A 23,659-nucleotide genomic window follows, 5' to 3' on the forward strand; every position below is an offset into this window, starting at 1 on the left:
TAAAAAAGGCTTTCCAGTGACAGTCCTTTATTACTACATAACTACTCCCACTGAACTCTATCCTAGAAATTGCTATAGCACATAACTGAAGCAATTCAAAATGAGCTCTGTAACAATAGGAATTCTAATTGTAGTATCATACTAATACTATTCCATAATTTTCTTAGTATGGACCACAATGATCTTAGGCTAGTGTCAAAGATGATGGAAAAATCTTCAGCACAATCAAAATTCTATTAAGACTAAAGTAAAAGATAAAAACAAAATGCCTCCTATCCTCAAAAATTTTATTCTTTTGAAAGGGAAGGAAATACATGACTACAGTTGAGAAAAGTTCATGTAAAGAGGGAGGAAGTATTATGGAAAGTCTGAAAGTGATCACTTTGATACTAAAAGAAGATATCAGGGAAGGCTTCCTAGAGGAAACACTAGTTACTTTGGCTTTTCAAGCAGTAGAGCAAAAGTAGCATAGGTTAATGATTAAAGGCATTGAATGTGGCAGAGAGGATGTACCACTAGACCTGGAGTCAGGAAGACTTAGTTTTGAATCATGCCTCTGTTAGTTGCTGGCTGTGTAACCTTAGCAACTTGCCTAATTTATCTGAGCCTCAGTCTCCTTATCTATAAGAAGATGAGGTACTAAGATCCCTTCTCTAAATTAAGTATGTGGTCTTACAAAAACTTTCCCAACAATAGAAATTTCAGAGAATCCAAAAGAAAAAGGGTTTTTTCTTTTGCAACAGTGTCAAATGTAACAGAAAAGCAGAAGATGAGGATTGTGAAAACCCCATTCAGTATGAATAGTTGACTGTTATTGGTGACCTTAGGAAAAAATAGTGTTAATGATTTTAGGAGAACAGAGCTTCTACTTAAGTCTTATTCTAATGTCCTCAATAGCATTTGGAAGAAACTCTAGATTCTCAAGCACAATATCCATGGAGTTCAAGTTCAGGCAGGTACTTCCAAACCAGAAAGGCTTTGTTCCAAAATGGAGTTTATTATCTTTTCCCCTAAAGCCAATCCTCCACCAATAGTTATTTCTTTTTTTCTTTTGTTTTGTTTTTTTATTATGGTTTTTTATTTACAAGATATATGCATAGGTCATTTTTCAGCATTGACAATTGCAAAACCTTTTGTTTCAACTTTTCCCCTCCTTCCCTCCACCCCTTCCCCCAGATGGCAGGTTGACCAATACATGTTAAATAAGTTAAAATATAAGTTAAATACAATATATGTATACATGTCCAAACAGTTATTTTGCTGTACAAAAAGAATTGGACTTTGAAATAGTGTACAATTAGCCTGTGAAGGAAATAAAAAATGTAGGTGGATAAAAATAGAGGGATTGGGAATTCTATGTAGTGGTTCATAGTCATCTCCCATAGTTCTTTCCTTGGGTGTAGCTAGTTCAGATCATTACTGCTTTATTGGAACTGATTTGGTTCATTTTATTGTTGAAGAGGGCCACATCCATCAGAATTGATCATCATATCATATTGTTGTTGAAGAATATTATGATCTTCTGGTCCTGCTCATTTCAATCAGCATCAGTTCATGTAAGTCTCTCTAGACCTTTCTGAAATCATCCTGCTTGTCATTTCTTACAGAACAATAATATTCCATAACATTCATATACAACAATTTATTCAGCCATTCTCCAATTGATGGGCATCCACTCAGTTTCCAGTTACTGGCCACTACTAAGAGGGCTGCCACAAACATTTTTGCACATACAAGTCAAAAGTTATTTCTGATGAAGTTGCCACCATCCTTCTAGGTTTACAGCTTGTTGACTTCCCTTTCCCTCCATTTCCATTGGTTGGATAACCAGTTGTGAAGGTTTTTTCCCCTTTTATTTTCATTCACATCCCATTTCTTACCATCACACTACTTTATTCATAACTCTAATTCAGGATCTCATTTCTTGGCACCTGAACTATTATTATAGCCTCCTAATTAGTAATTAGTATCTCTTCTCTTTCATCCTTCTTTGGCACAACTGTTAATTTGATATTCCCAAAGCACAGATCTACTCAAAAACCTTCAATGGCTCCCAGATGAATTTATCAATGTGCATTGTATACCCAAATAGAATGAAAGCTCCTAGAAGCCAAAAACTATTTCAGTTTTAGCATTATATCTCTAGGACCTAGTATTGAATCTACAGTGGGAAAAATGTTTCAGACTTGGAGAATGGTGCATAGTCCCATAAAGTCAGGAATAATATAGCATTCCAATTTAGCTAACACACAAAGTATATGTTTAGGAATAGGGGAAGATAAGGATCAGAAAGTAGAATGAGGCATGATTATATAGTGCCTTGCATTCTAGATGGAGAAATTTATAGCACAATTACTTCATATGTGGTTTCTTAATTGGGGTAGTTATGAGGAAGAGAACCTAGAACTCAAAATTTAAAAATATATATTTTAAAATGCTTATAAATGTAACCAGGGAAAACAAATATATAAATCAAATGTCAAAAAATTATAGCATAAACATAGTATATGCTATATACTATATGCTATATCCAACATAACATAGTAGACAGAGAACCAGTTTTGAAGTCAAGAAAACCAAGAAACAAGTCCTGCCTTTGACACATAATATGTGTGGTCTTGGGCAAAGCAACTAATTTGTCAATGTTTGTAGCAATTCAATAAGACAGAGCAAATGCCCATCTGCATTGCTGGAGGGAGATTACTTATTAGGAATTCCCTTTACCAATAAAATTTCAGAATCTCCTTTCCTTGCCCCCCAAAAAGTTTATATCATGGAATATTGATCGTAGAATCTAAGAATTTTAAAGGACTTCATAAGCTAATTAGTCCAACTCTTACCTCTGTAAACATCTCTAACTGAAACCCATTTTGTGCTTCAAGATCTTTAGTGAAGTAGAATCCAAGGCCAACCTAGTTCTCACTGTTGGGAACTCTTGCCTTACAAAAAGTCAAAAATTATCTCTTCAAACCTACCTATTTCTCCTTAATCTGTTCTCTATGGTCAAACAAATCAATCTAATCGTTCCCTATAATCACTTTTGAATAATACAATAATTATGCCTACAGGTCTTCTTTTCTTCAGACATCACTTCACTTCCCTAGTTCCTTCAAATAGTTCTCATATGGTATGGTTTCAATCCTTTCACCATTCAAGTTACTCTACCCTAAAGAATTACCAACAGGCAATGTTTTTCCTAAAAATAAAGCATGCAAAACTAAACATAACATCATAGTCTGATAATAATAGTTTATATTGAGGTTTTTTACATTGTTTTATTTTTTTCTGGTTATACATGTACATTCTTTTTTACATAAACATTTCTTTATGAATCAGGTTGGGAGACAAAAATTGGAACAAAAGGGAAAAAGCATGAGAGGAAAAAAAAACAGAAGAAAAAGAAAAAAATGAATATAGCATGTGTATTTATATTGAGTTTTAAAGTTTTCAAAACATTTTTCATATATTCTTTCCCTGGATTTTCAGAACCAACCCTAGGAGGGAATATTATTATAGTCTCCACTTACCAGAGGAGGAAACTGAGGTTTTGAGAAGTTAAGTGATTTGCCCAGGTCTCACAGTTAGTAAATGTCTCATATAGGATTAAAATCTAGTTTTTCCTAACTGAGTAGTGCTTTCCATTTAATCACAGCCACACTTACTCAAGGCAGAGTACAGAGGGACTATCACCTTAACAGTTCTGGATAGTTTCCAGTCCAAGATAAAATTAGCCCCCTTTTGGCCATATATTGATTTATATTGTATAATATATATTGATTTATATGTTGATTTATAATAATTAATTATATTATGTTTATATTGATTTATATATAGTACAATTCATTAAGATCCTTACACTTTTTTCCTATCAATTTCTGCCTATTCGCTCCCTGATTCTATATTTATAATGTTGATTTTTTTAATCCAGAAGTAAGACTTGCTATTTATCCCATCAAATTTTGTCAAGCTAGATTCAGCCCAACACACCCTGATGAGATCCTATTAGGATCCTGACTCTCTCATTTAATGTTTTAAGTATCTTTTCAAACTTTGTGTTACCTGCAAATCTGATAAGCATTCTATCTGCCTTCATCAAAGGCAATGAAGTAATCAATGAGAAGCTTTCAAAGGTGATCAATCAGGAGAGTGATATGATCTGGATTCGCTAGATATATGGCTACAAGTCCCCAAATGTGTGCATCTCCCAGAAGAAATTGTCCTTCACAAGTGAGACTAACCAGATTATGTATAAAATAGAAGAGATTAGACTGGGCAGAACTGACTCATCCAAGAGATGACATGTAAATGGGTTAGGGAATCATCTATCTATAGTATACCTAAAATAAAATGACTTTTGATCAAATCATCTGTGTGGTAAAATGAAATAATGTTCTTTTATGGATTTATTTACCTAATTAAGAATGGTCTCTAAAAGTATCCAATGTCCAGTCAAAAATTTCATAGTGTTTCCTAAAATGTCCTCAGGTTGAAATATAATTCACTGAATGCTGGTAGAGAGCATAACATTCAATGAGTAAAGTCAGAAGGAGCGAATTCATTTGGTTACTTTTTGTCAAAAAAAGATCAATTTAATATCCACTATTGTTCAATTGTTTCAGTCATATACAACTTTTTATGACCCCATTTGGGGTTTTCTTCTGGAGAAGTTTGTCACTTCCTTCTTCAGTTTATTTTTATAGCTAAGAAAATCAAGATAAGCAAGGTTAAGTGACTTGCCCAGGAGAAGGTCATATTTGAACTTAAGAAGATGAGTATTCTATCTACTGTGCCACCTGGCTGCCCATCTCCAAATTTTGATGGAATTATCTGTGATCTCATCCATGTGCTACAATTCTGCCTTTACCAGTTCAGATCACATCCCAACTTTATTTTCTTATTTTTGCCATTGACATTCCATAAATCTCTTAAAGAGAATCTACTACCAAATTCTAGGTACTTCCCTTCAATTCTTTTATACTTCCCATATACCATTAGAATACTAATATTACTCTCTCACTAAATGACATGCTCACTCCTTTTTTCAGCTATGGATGTCTTTGACAATAATAAAACTAAAATCATTGTGTTTGATAAGCAATACCAAAAAAACAAAACAAACACCCACTTCAATCAACAGGTCAACCCACTGCTCTATTTACATGTGCATTTTTGCAGCTAATTTCTCCTGACATTTACATCTGAACATTTTGTACTATTCAAAAGTAGATATTGTAGAGGAATCATAGTGAATTGCTTTTTTTGAATGATAATACCAATAACTTAATTTTTTTTCAGGCTAAAACCAACTCTTTCACATTCTTTGGCAACTAGTACTGACATACTAACTAAATATTTGTCAAAAAGCCTTTAACAGATGCAAAGTTCTTTTGTGAGGAATGTTTTGGCCCCACACGAAAGTTCTCTTACAATTTATCTTCACACATAAATGAAAGATCTCCATCATAGCAAAAATGCCAGTCAGAGACTGCATTTTACAACAGATTGTCAGTACTTCTTCTCATATGTCTAATACTTAATAATGTAATGTCTTCTAAACCAAAAACAAGGAATATTTGGACTTGCTTTAACACTTTTAAGAAGATTAAATTATGAATTGACTACCATCCAACAGGTACCAAAGATTCAGCCTAAAGGATGCATTAATCATTAATCATCCATACATTTATGGTCTCTAAGATGTTTCTACAATGTTAAATTTTAGAAAGCAGCAGATGAGCTATCAAGTTTGTTAGAGAAATATCTCAATTAGAGTAAATTTCATTACTGAAGTAATGAAATGTCTAATTGTTATAGAGGATAGATATAGGAAATGACCATTGGAACAGAAATTGTTCTGCAAATTTGTTTGGGCTGAGGATAGAATGGAAACCCAAAATTGATCACATTTTCCTTCCGATTAGCTAGGATTTTTTTTATTGAAAAAGTCTTTCTCTCCTAATAAACTCTCATGTTTTCTTTTACTTAGCAATTAGGATTATGTTAGCCAATGTGTTTCCTTTTTTCTTTAACTGCTAGTAAACTTGAAGTTAAATTCAATTCTCAGCTGCAGTAACTAACTCATCCCAGGTACCTCATAACATCTATTTCTCTGCTCTTTTTTAATAGACTCTTGTTAATTTTAATTATCCTGTTTTATAATGTGTTTAATTTTGTAAGCTACCTTAGATTCTTTTTAGAATTAGCCAGGATATAAATCCTAAATAAATACAAGACTTTGATATTTTGAAGGTACTGTGATTTTATCACTTCAGGTATTACCTCCAATAACAAGTTCCCATGACCAAAGAATTCATCCTCCAGTGTCCAGCCATCTGCTAATGAATCACCCTGCAACAAGACAAAAGACACACAGTCCACCTTTTTGCCCATACTCAAAATCTTTCCAGCTTAGTAAAATCTACCAGAACTTGAACATTGTTTCAATAGCCTTTATAAACCCCAAAATAAGTAAAATTAAGATTAACAAATAAAGCTTTAAAAAGAATTTTAAAGGACATACTGAATTTTAGTTGCTTGCAATGAAAATAAAAATCAGATACTACAGTGTACAGATAGTACAGATATTACAGGTACTATAGGTACTGATACTACAAGAAGTCAGATATGTGGAAATAAGAAGGTTGTAGATAAATGGGGAACTCTGAATCAAAATGTTGGAAGTGGAACAATTGTAAAGACATGATCCAAAGTATATGTGTTAGTCAGTGTCTGAAGGGAAAGAAAAATGGATCATTGCACTTGAGCTCAACAGAAATTAGGATGTTAGATAAGCAACCTGCATAGTTTTTGAAAACAGTGAAGTTGATGAAGGGAAAAGGGTAAAAAATAAAACCAGAGCAGATTGAAATTTTATCATGAAGGTGGGTGGCCAAGATTGATGAAAATATAATAAAGGTGGAATAAATGGGTAAGCCTTCAAAAAAGAAGATACTGTTATATAGTGTAAATGGAAAGAAAGTTTTTAATGGGAAAGTAGCACTGGAGATAAAAGAAAAATTTAATTCTTCCTCAGTGCATAAGTATGTTTGGCAAGAAGTTGGGAAGAAAGAGAGTAGGAAAGGGGGAAAAAAGACAAAACGAGAGAGTAAGCAGCAATTGTTAGTGCAGACTTAGAAAAAAGTGATGTCAGGTGGGAAAAGTTAGTTTTCTATTCAAGTGAATCATCATAATGAATGTTTGTAAAAAAAAAAAAAAAAAAAGGTTGAGCGTGTCTATGCAATTGAAAAACCAATAGAGGTCCCTAAGAACAGACAAACCTACGTTGGGGTAGAAAGATAGACAATTACTTGAATTGAGTATAGTATATAGTATTAGAGAAGGTACCTCTATAATTTACATTTGTTTAATTGTTTTTCTTTGATGTGAAAGGTAGGAGGGTTAATGGGGGAAGAATGATGTCTAGAAATTACTATAGACAACAACAAATAGATGGAGGACAGGAAGGAGGGAGAGAGGAAAAAAAGAAGGAAACTAAGAAAGAAAGAAGAAAGGAATGAAGGAACAAAGGAAAGGAGAAAAAAGGGAAAGAAGGAAAGGGAAGGGACATAGAAAGGGAGTGGTGGAGGGAGAGAGGAACAGAGCGAAAGAGAAAAAAATTTAACACCCTCTCTAGGGCTACTTCCCCAATTCACCTATATACTAGTAGGTCAGTTCATTATTTAATTGACTCAATGAGTGATATTTTTATATGTAGGCACAGCGGTGTATCTTATTCAGTCAATCACAAGATGTTTCCTATATGGGAGAGAGAGAGAGAGACAGAGAGAGAAGGAGAAAGGAATGGAGGGAGAAAGGGAGAGAGGGAGAGAGGGAGAGAGAGAGAGGGAGAGAATTTATTAAGCATTTATTCTTAATAATTATAATAAATATAATAATTAGAGGCAAACAGGAAAGTCTCTACCCTCACAAAGTTTACATTCTAATGATGGATAATAATACATAAAGGAGAGGGAGAAAACCCAGGGTCAGTTAAGAGGGATTATAAAGCAGCTGGTGAACAGGTGAAGTACAGAAAATAAATCAAGCCTAGAGTGAAATAAACAAGACTAGGGCTGTTCAGGAAATTTCATCATCTGTCTTCACCCAATGATCAAAGCACTATAATTCTTTTCAAATTAACAAAGTACTTATTCAAAACTAATTTGCAATTTGGGTTAATTAAAATAGCAGCATCTTGAAGGTCTTCTATTAGAGAGACAAAGAAAGAGAGTGACAGAGAATTAGAGAGAGAAGAGGGGTAGAAAGAGGTAGAAAGGGAAGGAGAGAAAAAGCAACAGAAACAGATTGAGAGATAAGGAGGAAGAAAAATATAGAGAGGGAAGGAGAGACAGAAGGAAGAGAAGGAGGAGGTAGGAGAAAAGAGAAGGAAGGGAAGAGAGACAGAAAACAGAGACAGAGAGAGAGAGGAGGAAAAAAAGAGAAGGAAAGAGAGACAGAAACGGGAGACAAAGACAGAAAGGGACAGAGGCAGAGGGAGACAGAAGGACAGAGATTTAAACATATAGGAAACTTTAAAGCTTGCTAATAAGACCATAGTTTTAGCACTAAGAGGAACCTTAAAACCTATAAACTTTCTTTCATTTTATAAATGAGTTAGCAGAGCAATACTTACCCAAAGGCAAACAAGTATTAAGAAACAGAGCCAAAATTTAGTCTCGGGTTCCTGATTCATATTCATTGTTCTTGCCACTCCCCTAAGCTCACTATAAACTGGAGTTCCACAGAGTATGGAGGTAGAAAGTAGAAAAATTGTAAGCAGGGGAGAAAAGAAATGGGACTGAGCTGAAAAGAAATGTAACCTAGACACAAAGTTTGAGGGAATGGTTGTATTTGAGACTCTAGAATAATAGGACTGAAGAAAGTGGGAATCAAGGAGACGTGTTGAAAATATGTAGCAGTAATGGGGGACAGAATTTTCACAAGAGAAAGTTTTAGTCTTAGCATACTTTCAATGTCCCAGTTGAAATGTTTCTGCCGTGAAGAAGTCTCTATTAATTTCCAGTGGGGGACAAGTGAACTCATCAATGGCCTGAGCCAAGGTTTGCGATGGGGCTGTTACAACCAATATGTCTGCCACTTCTTTATTTATTGATTTATAACCTTTCCTGCCTTATAAAAACATGTTATTTTCTCCTTCAGATCTTATAGTCTCTCTGTTCATCTTAATTCTAAGAATTTCATAAAAATCTTAGCCTTTTCTTTGCCATTTATCTTCTTCCCTTAAACCTGTACTTGTGCTATTTATTAAACAATAACATTACATTTTTGTGAATGATGTGGGGCATTTAAGTGCAAGACATTTAATATATAAATCCAATCAGAAGAGGAAAGGGCAGTTAATTAATGTCAACATCACTGAGAACTAGATATGGCATACTGTGTCAACCTAAATATACCTGATAGGGTGTTTTTTTTTTTTTTTTTTTCAAATGTGGAATTTGGGAAGCAATTAAAGTTTACAAGAGCAAATAAAAAGATCAAAAGAAAAAGAGCTTTTTAAGTTTCTGTGAGAAATGTTTGCAAATATTAATAAAGCTAAATACCCCAAAAGGTACCTTACAACATAAATTGGGAGCTAAAATTATAATGCTCATATAAATAATAGTGTGTGTGAGTATGTGCACTGCAAGATTTGGTTTCAAACAGTGTACAAGAAGTACTGTTTCTCTCCAAATCTATGAAAACAGTGGGTCACCTGCTGAGTCCAATGTGAGTCTGAAGTTTTCTGTCATTTATAAGTAGGCTCCTGCCTTAAATATAAAATCACTGGCTTACACAGTGAATCATTATAAATCTCTCACAAGCTTTTAAACCAATCAGTCAAGCTTAGAATGCAGTGATTTGGAGAATCATAGCTCTGAGGCTTTGGGGCCTCACTGTGCAAGGGTAATAAATGTAAATGATTTTGTAACTTGTAGAAACATAGGTTAGTTCGCTCTTTACCTCCCAAGGAGCAACTGGGTTTGACTAAGGAGGTTTATAGTTATCCTGGAAAAAAAATCTATTATGTTTTTTTTTTTTTTTTCTCCCTGAGTACAAAGAGAAAGAATAACATGAGAAAAGCACAATCAGTTACCCACATAAAACCAATGACATAGAGCATTGTCACTCAAAAAAAGCAAGATTTCTTACAAGAGCTTACAACTAGGAAATATACTTTATTCTGTAGTAAGCTAATTTATTCCCTTCAAATTCTACTTTGTAACAGATACTTTCCTCAGTAATTGTAACCATATTATTTTGTAATTTATAGCTAAAGAGATTATACCCAGGCACAAGTAGTAATAAATATACACATTTATGAACCAAAAATAGATTTTATTATAAGATTATGTGGCTATACATGGATTCATATGGATTTTCTACATGTGGCTCACAAGAAGCATTGATAGATATATCTTGAATCTTGCCCACCACTTTCCTAAGCATGTTGTGATTCCTGCCTATGGGGAGCAGAAGAAGGAAGAGTCATCACGATGTTAGGTCTTTTCTGTAGTCCCTAAGTGGGGTACTAGACTATAATTACATCTACCTTCTCCTTTAAATATTACTGATTTGGGGGATATGATTATTTTTAGGGCTTCAAATCAAAAATTCTAAATTTATATCTGCTGGCATGACCTTCTCCATCACTTTTTTTTTTTTTTTTTTTTTTTTTTACATATAGATCTTCATAAAAAGTGAATAAGGAGTAAATTCTTTTATCCAAGCAGAACAAAAAGTCTTCAACTTCTCCCATAAAGCATATTAGGCTTCAGAAACACAAAAATGTTAAAAATCAGAGTTCACAAAATAAATAATTTAAATAAAATGACTATTTTCTTTATAAAACCATTCAAAGTTTGACAAAAGTATTCAGAATTGAAAGTTCCTTTAGTACATTTAAATGTAATGCCATTTGCATAATTTATCATTGTCTAATTTTGAAGAATAACTGCTAGACCTATGTAGAACTAGGGTGCTATGTCCACTCCCTGTTTTGGAGTCTCGTATGCATTCTAAATTGGATCAATCCTAGGGAAGCTGGCCTTTAATGAGAATGGGCTAAACTTCTTATTCTAATACTGCTTAGCTGGTAGGGTCTTTGCATTATTCCTTGAATGCTTTTTCTTATGAGTCCCACCTAGCTTCCCAGGGGAAAAAAATAGAAGTAGAAAAAATATTCAATGTACAATATGAATAACACATATATTCCTACAGTATACAAAAATAATGATTATTACATAAGACTCAAATTTACATAAATACAATTACCTAAAGGTGGATTTCTTACATTCTGATACTTAAACATAATCAAATCATTAAAAAGTTTAAAGAACTGTCAATTAGGCAATTTATATTTCTACCTTGGATCAGTATTAGGAATACAGGGAATACCTGTCAGAAGAGAAAGAAAATAAATAAATATTTTTAGACCACCTACTAGATGCCAGGCATCATATTAAGCCCTTTTTACAAATGTTATCTCATTTTAACCTCACATCTATCCAGCAAGTCGGGTACTATTATTCTCCCTATTTTACAGTTAAGGAAACTAAGGGAAACAGAAGCTAAGTTCTTTGTCCAAAGTCACAAAGCAACGAAGTATCTAAGGCTAGATTTCAACTTGGGCCTTCCTGACTCCAGGACCAGAGTTCTATCCAGTGTGTTACAAGCTGTCTCTACATTTTATTTATGTATAGATGTGTGTATGTACATATGTATATGTATGTATATGTATGTACATATACATGTTTATATATATATGTGCATATATACACATATATAAGATATTACATATAAATATTATATCTGTATTTAAATGTAACAGCTAATATTTATGTAGCATGACTGTGATAGGCATTGTGCAAAGTTCTTTACAAATATTATTTCATTTGATCTTCATAACAACCTTGAGAAGCATGTACTACTATTATTCCCATTTACTGAAGGAAACTGAGGCAAAGTAAGGTTAAAGAATTTGCCCAAATTCATAGAGCTAGTATCTGAATTCAGGTCTTCCTGACCCCTAATATAGCACTTTGTGCAACAGTTTTCTGGGCACTATGACACCCACTAGGAAACATTTTGTCATCTTAAAGTGCAAAATTCTTAGCAACAAGTCACATGTGGCCCAAAGCAGATCCTTTAAATGTCCTAGAATAATCTATTGGATGATTTTTGATATACACTTTTGCTGATTAAATATTTGCTATTGTCAGCCAGGCATCTGGCATGTATTTGGTCTAATCATATTCCTAATCCTGGAATCTCAGGGAGGTTCAAGCATTGTCCTCTCAAATCTACTTCTTATCTACTACTTATAAAGAGCCTGATCTAATCAAAGCAAATAGAGAAAAGAAAGACATTTTTTTTTTCTCTGAGTCCTTATACTATAAAGCACCCATAAAGACCCCAATGGATCCTTGCCAATGCATAAGGAATTCCAAATGGAGGTTTTTTTGTTTGTTTGTTTGTTTGTTTTTTAACTGGCCTGGCAAAAAGACAAGGAGACTTAGTTCACAAAAGAAACAGAAAAGAAAAAACCCTCAGATGAGAAATGAAAATGGGGCGTTCCCAAAAGAGATTAAATATTCAGGTTTGATTGGAATCAGCCCCTCAGAAACCAGATGAGGTGCCCTCATCTAGCCTGGAGAAACTACCAAACCCACAGAACCACTATCTGTTCTGTACTTTTAGAGATTCAGTTTGGACTGAAGTTAACTTGGGGAAGCCTTGCTTCTAATGAAATTAGGCTAGGTTCCCTGTCTCACAATAATATCATAGATTTAGTGTTCTAAAGAGAATTTAGAAAGCACTCTCCTCGTTTTACACAGGATACTCAAGAGTCAGGGACTTTTGCTAAATGACAGGTGATAGGACTGGAATCTAAAGCTAGGTCCTCTGAAGCTAGAGTGAGTGCTTTCCCCAACATATCACATTGCTTATAGAAATTTACAAATGCCTTTTCAGAAAAATGGAAGAAAACATGACACAGTTTGACTTTTAAGCTATTCTGTCTATCCTATTCAAGTCTTTTTTAAAGTATTTTATGCATTAATGTGCCTTCAAAAAACTTTGAGGGAAAAAAACAGAACAATACTAAAATGAAAAAGTTCTTCTAAGGGAAGAAAGTAAGAGAATTGAGACTTATTCATCCTAGAAAAGACTAAAGGATGATCATCTTCAGAGTTTTTTATAAGAAAATGTTCTATATCTTCAAAACAAACAAAATAAAATAAACTTACAGTAAATTCCAAATGATATTTTGATTATGAAAAAAGTAACTTTTTGGATATCACTGTGATCAAACTCTAGGGTAAACCATTGTGAGAATTCCTGACCCCTAATACAACATTCTGTGCAACAGTATCTGTGCACTATGACACCCACTAGGAAATACTTTGTCAGCTTAATTCCTTTCTCTTAATTCTTTCTCTGACAATCTGTCCTGAACACCTTCCTGAAGTGGGAAGATTATGCCAGATGACCCTTCAGTATTCCTTATAGCTCAGGTTTTCTGTAATTAAAGAGATCTCTTCTTGGTCCATGGATATCCTTAGCACCACATAACAAGGTTTCCTATCTTAAGGTATATACAGTATTACGAGAAATACTATCTGTACCAGATGTCTCAGTAGGAGTTTTCTTTTATGAATAAAGTTTTACATTTAATTTAGTTTTCCACAAGTCTGAATTTTTAAAATATACTTAGTTTTGTCATTAATTTATTAACATTTATTTGTCATGTTAGGTTAGAAAATGTGATCTTGCAAAAACAAAACAGTTATAATATAATAAAGCCAATATTTCAATGGTTACATGAATCAGGTAATAAATAGCTCCCTTTGATCATTGTTTTTAAAGTCTCTTGAACCATGCTTTGATTAGTTCTATTTAATATTTAACATCTGGTTAGTCAATTTCAATCTGCAGGAAACACTGCTGGAAAAATTCTATGCTGACTAAATACATTTATAATACTACAAAGCTGACGTGTAATTGATTTTAGTTCCCATAAAAGGATTATGTTAACTTTTCTTAATCCATATATTTGTATTTCATGCAGTCCAGTGAATTCACACCGGGGATGCTAAATTTTTATTTCTTATCAATATTTTATGTAAAACTGATAGGATTATATTTTAGTGTAAGTACCACTTTCCAATTTTTCCCTAGAAGGAAAGTACCATATTAAAAAATATTACTGCACAGCAGTAACACTAATACAATGGAGGATTAGTGGGAGGTTGGTGTATTTCTTCTAGTCATTGAAAAGCATACTGGAGTGAAACATGATTTATAGGTTATCAGCCACCAGAGATTCTTTTAAATGAAAACATATTTTTTTAAGTTTGTATTTTCTTCAACCCTATAATTTTTAAGGTGTTGGACAAATTCTGGTCAATTAAATAGAAAAGAAACTATGCTTAGAATGATTGAATTTGTAAAACATAGGTAAGCTATCAAAGCAGAAATATGGGCCTACATTTATTTAAAGAATGGTATTTTGAATGAATAGCACTTAATACGTTGGTATAGAGTAAAAATACATAAATATACTAAATAAATAGTATTCAATTATTCCCAAAGAGATTTTCAAATTTTATACGAGTTGTCAGTGTCTTTCTAGTGCTAGTACAATTAGCTGAAAAGTAAAAATTTCATGTAAATAACTTACTTTTGCTTAGCCTACCTAATACTAAATAACCACTTTGACCTGAACTGAACATTTGAATTATCATCATAAATGAAGACAGTCTTCACTAGCTCTGTGAAAATTTACTAATATACTTTACAAAAGTTAGACAATGAATGTTTGGGGCAATATTGTATAGCTGATAATATAGGAATCACAATGTCTCACTCCCTGTGAGTTATAGAAGTACCAGTCTGAAAATGAAAGGAAGAATCTTGTCATAGAGGGAGAAATAGTTATTAAACTGTATAAAGAAATCATCTCTGAAAAAACTGATAGTTTATGTTGATGTCTGAATGATCAAGAAGTTAGGGGAGAAATGGAAATCACTCCAGTGTCATTAGTTGATCATAGACATTTCTATGTCTTTCTCCCAAACTAAACATCCTGAAAAATTCTCTGCTGCTGTTGAGGACATTACTATCTTTTAATTTTGTTTTTTTCAACTCTGAATTTAAAAATATAGTTATGATGTATAAATATGTATAAACAATATCAAACTGTCTACTATGTTCAGAAGGAGAAAATTTGGAATTCAAAATCTTATAAAAATGAATGCTAAAATTTTCTTCACATGTAACTGGAAAAAATTAAATACTACTTAATAAAAAAAATGTAAGCTCCTTGAAGCAAGAGATTGTTTCCAATTTTGTTTTGTATCCCTAGTGATTGGCACAGTTCTTGGCATATTTCTTAATAAATGTACTTTGTTCATTCATTCAAAGGAAATTTGAAATATAGTTAGTTTTGTCCCTAATTTTTTAACATTTATTTGTCATGTTAGGTAGGAAATAGGATCTTGCAAAAATGAAACTCAATTATAATATAATAAAGCAGGGTACATAGCTTTGGAGTCAATATTCTTTACTCTTCATTCTCTCTAACCCAGTATATATGCAATTGGTTACAAGTCTCCCTGATTGTGTTGCCACAAAGATCTCTCACAGTCATTCCAATCTCTCATAGCCACTAGTTCAGGCCTCTCAACCCCTCTTGCCTAGGCAGGCTACTGAAACAATCTTTTAATGGACTCTCATCATCCAGTGATTCCCCTCTTCAATTTATCTTTCATATAGTTTCCAAAATCCCTGAATCATAAAATCCAAGATAATATGATTGTAGGACAATAGATTTAGATCTAAAAGGAATATTAGAGGCTATCTAGTCCAACAAAATCATTTTATTGAATGGAGACCCAGAGAGGTTAAGTGCTCAAGGTCAATTTATTTGCTTAAGGTCAATTAGGTAGCAAGTGACAAAGATGGGATTCAAACCCAGATTCTTGGACTTCTAATTTAGAACACTTTCTGCCATGACCAGTTCATTCCTCTCCTCAAAAATCTTCAGTGGATCTTTTTTTGCTTCTAGAATAAATTATAAAGGCATTCATAATCCATATGTTACCTTCTATATTACTCTCTACATACCATGTTCATGAAAAAATGGCCTACTGACTGTGTAGAACTTGAAATTCATTACTGAATTCGTACTGAATGTTCTTTTATTTGAGGTTCCTCCTCACCTCTGCCTCTTAAAATATTTTGTTTTTTATTAAGGCTGTGATTAGATACCACCACTTACAGGAGGCTGCACTTGATTCTCCTAATTGCTAGTGCTCTACTCCAAAAATTAATTTTATATTCACTTACATTCCCTTGTATACATATTGTATCCCCCATCAAGTGTAAGTTTTTCTAGGAAAAGGGCTGTTTTTTATTCTTGTCTTTATGTTTCCCCATATGTAAGACAGAATGTTGAGTTTGGTAAGTAATTAATAAATGTTTATTGAATTAATTTGAACTCGGGTAGAATTCAGTCCGAGAAATGAAGAGGAGCTTTGACGATTGGAAATGATATTTGGTGACAAGTTGAGAAATGATTTTTGTGTCAAAGGAATCATAAACTTTGTTTCTGCTTCTTTTTTTAACAGGCAATTTGAGTTGAAAACTCACTAGTTTATAGTGAGTTTATAGTAGCAAAACTCATTAGTAACAAGGGTTAGTGTGAGGGTTATCAATATAGTTCCAAACTCATCAAGAACCAAGTTTAGTAAATTGTCTCTACTTGATGAGGGCAGGAGCAGTGCAATAGGAAGACTATATGGCATTTAGAAGCAAAGATCTGGATTCATATCCTAGCTCAACCACCTACTGCTTGTATGACATTGAATACATAGGTAAGATTTTATAGCCTCACTTTTTCTTATTTGTAAAGTGAGGGAATGGAACTTAGTGATAAAGTTCCTCCAAATTCTAAAATCCTGAGTTCCTTTGCAAGTAGGTCTCTTTCAGTTGTAAACCAGTTACAGTTTGTGCCCTAAAAAGATAGGAAAAAATGGTCAGAATACTACTAAAAGCAATCATAAAAATTTTTTAGTAAAAAGATCAAAAATAAAGGAAAGGACTGAGAAATGTTTCTAAAGATAAATGCAATTGTTCTGCAGTATCATGTGGATATAAATATATATCTTTTCTTTATCAAGCTCAGAGTGGAATAGATGATCTCTTTTACACATGTGTCAATCTCCCATAGCACTTTGCATAGTACACATAATTATGAACTCGATAAATATTGATTGATTGATTGCTATAGAAGAAAGGAATAGCATTATTTTCAGCATTTGTAGAAAATCTCCCTTTTCAAAGTGAAGCAATATGATAAATTAACTAGGTTTGGAATAAGAAGCCTCACATTAAAATACCATCTCTGAAACCTACTTTCTGTGTGATTATAAACAAGGCACTCTACTTCTCCAGACCTCAGTTTCCTCATCTGTCAAATGAAGGGATTAATAGAATGACTTTTAAGATTTAAAATCTATGACCATCTCAGCAGAACCAGATGGATAATATACATAAACATTATTGTGCAATTTTTTTAATTCCAAAAGACTATGAATTCTGAGTAAAATAACTATCTTCAGTCAAATAATGTGTATACTGACTTCTCTGGCCTTCATTGCTTGGAAGATTAAATCGTTTACATTTTACTTCTCCCTTAGGGTTCTCCAGTACCCTAAAGAAGGCTGGGATTATCCAGGTTTTTCATCTGTAACTCTAGTCCCTACAAACAGTGTTCCCTCAAATTTAGGGGGCAATAGTCTGATGATTTTATGAAGGAATATTTGCTTCAAAAAGCATAATCATAAATATACAAATTTATTCCCCAGCATATGAGATTAAATCTTTCTTTTGAATCACCTCAGATTCTGGAGAGGGAAAAGGTATTAGGTTCATAGTTTAGTTCAATCCTATAAACCACAATCCCAGTTCCAAGTCCAAAACCAGCTTTAGGCTTGAGTCTCTCAAGTTTCCCTTCCAGGTTGGATGGCTGCAACATGCCATCTGCCATCCAAGCTTCAATATCACAATATCTGAACCTCTAAGTACAGAAGGGATCACAACTGGCACCTAAAACTGAAAATGACAAATGACACAAAAGACACAAGCACCCATTTTTTAGATCACAGGTGAAAAAAAGAGAGTTCAGTTCAAGGCACCTGAACTGCAGGTGAACTGTGATATTCAACTTCTGGATATGGCAGAAAGGAAACTATCCTAGTATGGCAATTTTAAAAGACTCAAGTTATTCAGGATGCAGGATGCTGCAAGGTTAAATGACCTGAGCTTGAGGAGAGTGAGATCCCTTATAGATGAAAGACACTTGCCACTTTATGCTAAAAGGTGGGAAGCTATGGGTGCAGAACATTATATACTGTGTCAAGTACGGTTGTCTTTCAATTGATTTTGTTTACCATTGTTTTTTTCTTGATACAAAGCAGGCCTCAACTGAATGAAGGAGGAGATATTAATTATGGGGTAAATGGAGGAATTAATACAGGTATCGGTGAAAGAAAAAATATAACTTTTTATATCTTCAAATGAATTCTTTCTAGCTATGAACACCAAATACTAGCTGACATAAAAATTCAAAGGTTTTCAGGGGAAGGGTTAATCTTCTAGAGAAAAATACTTTCACTACAGATTGGAGCAAAAGCAACGAATTGGACAAGATACAAATTCTACATATTTACAGGGGGACAGTTGAAAATTGAATTGACTAAATTGACACAATGCATACTATGTCTGATGTTCAGAGGAAAGACTCAATAAAAAACTGGAGAAGATTATTTTTGTCTTGTCTAAGACCTAGGGACAGAAATTTGTAGTATAACACTTTCTAGTTTGGGGCTGATATTGTATCTGGATTTAACCAACAAATAAGATTGTGGTGGAGGGCAAAGGAGAGAATTAAAAATATATTTAATTGAGTTGAATGTATGACATCCTCCAAATATTGTGAGTAATTTTATTATATTTAGCAAAGGTCCTACACAGTTCTGGAACTCTTTCATACTCCAGGTTCAAGGGGAATGTTTTGAATAATTATAATTATGTATATATGGCTGATGTCCTCAGCCAGCATAATTCTTCAGAACACAAACCAAAGAGGAAAGTTTTAAATTAGGACAGAATAACAAAATTAGAAATAATGGACAATCCACACATAAACACAAAGTGGTGCCAGTTCCCACTGATTCCCACATTAGTAATGGGAGAAATAAATTCCACAGATGACTTATGTTCATAAGCTTTTATCTCAGCTGCAAAAACTCTCATCACATTCATCTTCCAACAACCAACTCTCATTCTACCTTCCCAACTACTCTTTTCTAATTCTAAAGCTGTCTTTTGTTGCTCCCTAAAGAGTTGCCACTTAATGAAACTCACCCATTTCTGCTATTACTGTTTTTTGGTTGGACTGTTGCTGCCATCTGCTGGAGTATTGATCTCCTTCTAAGGTTTCTCTCTCAAAAAGAATATTGTCACTATTTCTGTGAAATTGCCTAGCTAGCATGCCTGGGGCTAATCAACATATTCTCACCTCTTTCTTTAGTCCAGTGTCTGTGTCCACACTAGCAAAAAAATAAAATACAATAAAATTAAGGAACCCACAGTCAACTATCAAAATATAATAATTATTATTATATTTATTTCCCTACTACAAAAGGGCATTTATCTGGATACCCTGATATTGAAGTTGCACAAAAAAAAATTCATTTCACTTCCTATCATGCCCCTGTCAACTAGTGCCAAAGCCTGGGGAGTTATTTTTAAGTTTCCATCATCCTCAGGAATCACTTAGCCACATTGGAAGGGGTAGCAGAGCCCCATCTTTGTCCTACATTCATGTTCTTTAATAATAAATTCAACTGCATTGCATTCGACTTATTTTTCTCTTGCCTCCCTCTAAATTTTCCTGAGAAACATTTGCAAATGAATTTATAAAAACCATATTAGTAAACAACACTTAATGAGTAGTCCCAACTAGAATGCCTGGGCATCGTATGCAATATAGCAACTATATATTGCAATCCCTGGGTATTACATATAATTGTAATATCTTATAATTCATAAATATTTTGAGCAATTTTCTTCCTCTTCTTTACATTCCTCTCATTCTTTATATAAAACAGTTATGTCCACATAAGTTGTCTTAAATGTATAAACATGGTTTTACAGCAAAATGAAGAGATATGATATGAGTCGTCATCTACCTCTGTGAAGAGTTGGAGTAGCAAGGGTATTTCTTGAAATTCCAGCATGCTTCCTTGGGATTATTGTTCATCCTTCATTCTTCAAGCATAACAATAACATCAGTAGTGTGTTGTCTTGACTTGCAAGTGAATTGGACTTAAGCATGAACCAAGTTATCAACCTTACCTTTACCATGGAATAAGGAAAGGAAAGAGACAAGCAAATCCCAGAAGTACTGCCAAAGCTGAACACTGCAAGATAGAACTGGACCAGAATCATAGCTATCTACCACACTTAAAATACTTATTGAATCTAAAAGTACAAATTTCAGGACAAAATAGGTACTAACTCAGATCACTTTCAAGGGGAAGAGTAACACTTAGCTTATACTTTCCAGTTTAACCCCACCAGTTAACACAAAATATCACAGAACTTATATCAAGTAAACTCATTCATCCAAGCAAAACAGCAAACAGAAATCAAAGAAGTTATACTGATCATAATATGCCAAATAATATGCCAGAGTGAACAATAACAACAAAAACGATGTCAGCTCAAACCAGGGAAGAGGATCCAATTTCACTGAAAGAAAAGTCATCTCTTCAAAGTCTATCCAAGATACTAGTTGATAATGAGACCAGAAGTATTTCAAATTTGTTAGAGTCTTTTAAGTCTATCAAAGATATAAACAGTCATTGAACTCCAATTCATAATTCTTAGAGGGGGAGTAGTAGAAGCCAGGAACACTTAAGATAAACATGATGCAAAAACAAGAAGAGAAGGGGAAAGAATAGCTTCAAAACTTCCAAGGAAACTTATAATCACCCCCATACAAAATTAATATGTACCAGTATAGTAACAATGGAAATGGAGAGAAGGTGAAAGAAATATTACCAAGAAAGACTTAGAAGAACTTTGGGGGAGTAGGCAGGGTTCAAAGAAGAGAGAGGAATTGAAGATGACTCCAAGCTTTCTAGTCTAGAGAATCAAAAGATTGATGGAGTGTTTGATAACTATTTGAGTTTTAAGAGTGTTAATGACTCTGTAATAGAGAAAGGCAATGATATAGTGGCTTATGAATAGATGAACATCATTTCTTTTAATATAAGAAATTTTCCACATTGAGAAAAAATAGATTAGAAGTTGATTGTATCTTTTAGAAGCAGTATTTAAGTGATCCCAGCTATATTTCATGTAATACTTTGTATTTATCTAGCACCTTTCTTCTAGGGAGTTCAAAGCATTTTACCACAAAGCATTACCTTATTCATCCTCATAACATCACCTTTCAAGAAACGAAGTGTCAAATCTAATGACCACAATTTTACAGATGGGAACACCAAGACAAATGAAGCTTGTGACTTGCCAAGATCATACAGTAACCCTGTAACAAAATGAAAAGTTGAACTTTTGAGTTTTTCAATATCCCCAATTCCATTTAGAGTCTTCTATTCAGTAATACTTTTTGTACTTAATTTGTCTTTTGCTGTGATTCCATGTTTAAATTAATCATGTTTAAAGTTATATCACCATCAGTCATGTCCCACTTGAGAAATAAGTATCTTAAAGTAGAAATTTTCTAACTAAACAAAACAATCTTTATTTTAAAGAAATATTCATTTTTAAATAAGGTAAACAATAATAGCTATTATTTATATGGTACTTTAAGGTTTCCAAATTGATTTGCATATATCATTTAAGTGTATCAACAAATTTATGAAGAAGATAACATAGTTACTATCATATCTGTTTTAAAGACTAAATTAAATATAGGTTTAGGGAATTTGCTACCTTTTTTTTCCCCCTGAGGCTGGGGTTAAGTGACTTGCCCAGGGTCACACAGCTAGGAAGTGTTAAGTGTCTGAGACCACATTTGAACTCAGGTCCTCCTGAATTCAGGGCTGGTGCTCTATCCACTGTGCCACCTAGCTGCCCCAGGTTTAGGGAATTTAAGCAACTTATCCATTGTCACAAAGCTGGTTTGTGACAAGTAAAATTCAAACTATGGTCTTTCTAAATCCAGGTCTAGCATTCTAACCATTTGGCCATGCTGCTTTTGACCAAAGAAACCTCAAAACTACTAATCCAGGCTAAAAGTGAAACCAACTATAAGAAATTAAATCAGATTATCCCTTTTTACATGTGAATTAGTTCTTATTTCCCAGATAAGCACTCAATTATTCCCTCAAGTCTGAAGAAGATAGCTTTGACAAATGATAATCTTTTGTAAAAGAACTAAGGATTTCTGAACAATTCACTTTAACTACATGTTATTTGAGAAGGCTACTCATTGACTACTTACATCCTTTTTTACTGTATAAATAGAAAAGGCTTATGTAATATGTAATATGCCAAAGGGAGGATATTACAAACTCTTTTCAACTTGAAAAGATTTTAACCAAATATTCCTGTATAGTAAGTAGCAGGTGGTGAATATATTCTGTGGTATTAGTCAAAGTATATCCAGCAAACCAATTTAAGATCAAAGCAATAATCGCTATTTTAAAATTTTAGGCAGGTGTGCATTTTGCTTTTCATGCTTAAGTTGCATATGCTGTGACCTAGAATGTGTACAGCCATTTAGAAATTTTACCACAAGTTGGCAGGACCCCCCAAAATGAACCAGATCAGCTTTTTAAATGATGATCTTAGCAAAGAACAAAGATGATGTAAAAACAAGTGATCCGCAACAATGTTTCTGAAAATTATGCCAAATCTAGACACCTCATCATCTCCAGAGCCAAAAGATTATTTAGGGATAGAATTTGCATATCATCTTTATATTAACTACTGGAATAAGCAAAGATCCCAGAGCATAGACATCTAAGACTGTTCCTCACAATAAACATTTCTATTAATGTTTATGGATAATAGTGAACCATTTTGATTCAGCCAATTTAATTCCATCATTGACAACCACAAAAGTTGAAAAAAATTAGTAAAAATGCAGGAATTTGAAACAAATACATGATTTTGTCATGTGGGTAATTCCTGGTGTAAGAATTCCCTCCAGGAACACAGATTTTTTATTTATCATGTAAATCCTAAAGAATTGTCTTAGCACATAAAGTTAAGTGATTTCCCAAAGGTTCCATCACTCATGTCAGAGGAAGTATTTGAACTCAGATCTTACTGACTATATACCCAACACTCTTTCCAACTATATCATGTAGTATTATTGGCTTTAGTAATAAAGTATAATTTCACATACTTGAATATATTTTAATGGGTATGACCCAGATACATAATAAGAAATCCCAAGTAATTTTTTAAACTCCTCATAGATCTTTTTTTTTCTTCAGGTGGCTGGAGAACCCCAAAAGTATAAAGACATGGTAAAATAATGCTATGTTTTGTACTCTGAGTCTTCTCCTTCGTGCTGAGAATCCCAAAATTATGACTTTGCCATCATCCTTGAAAGATC

Source organism: Sminthopsis crassicaudata, chromosome 3 (genome assembly GCF_048593235.1).
Source record: "Sminthopsis crassicaudata isolate SCR6 chromosome 3, ASM4859323v1, whole genome shotgun sequence".
Classification (NCBI taxonomy): domain Eukaryota; kingdom Metazoa; phylum Chordata; class Mammalia; order Dasyuromorphia; family Dasyuridae; genus Sminthopsis; species Sminthopsis crassicaudata.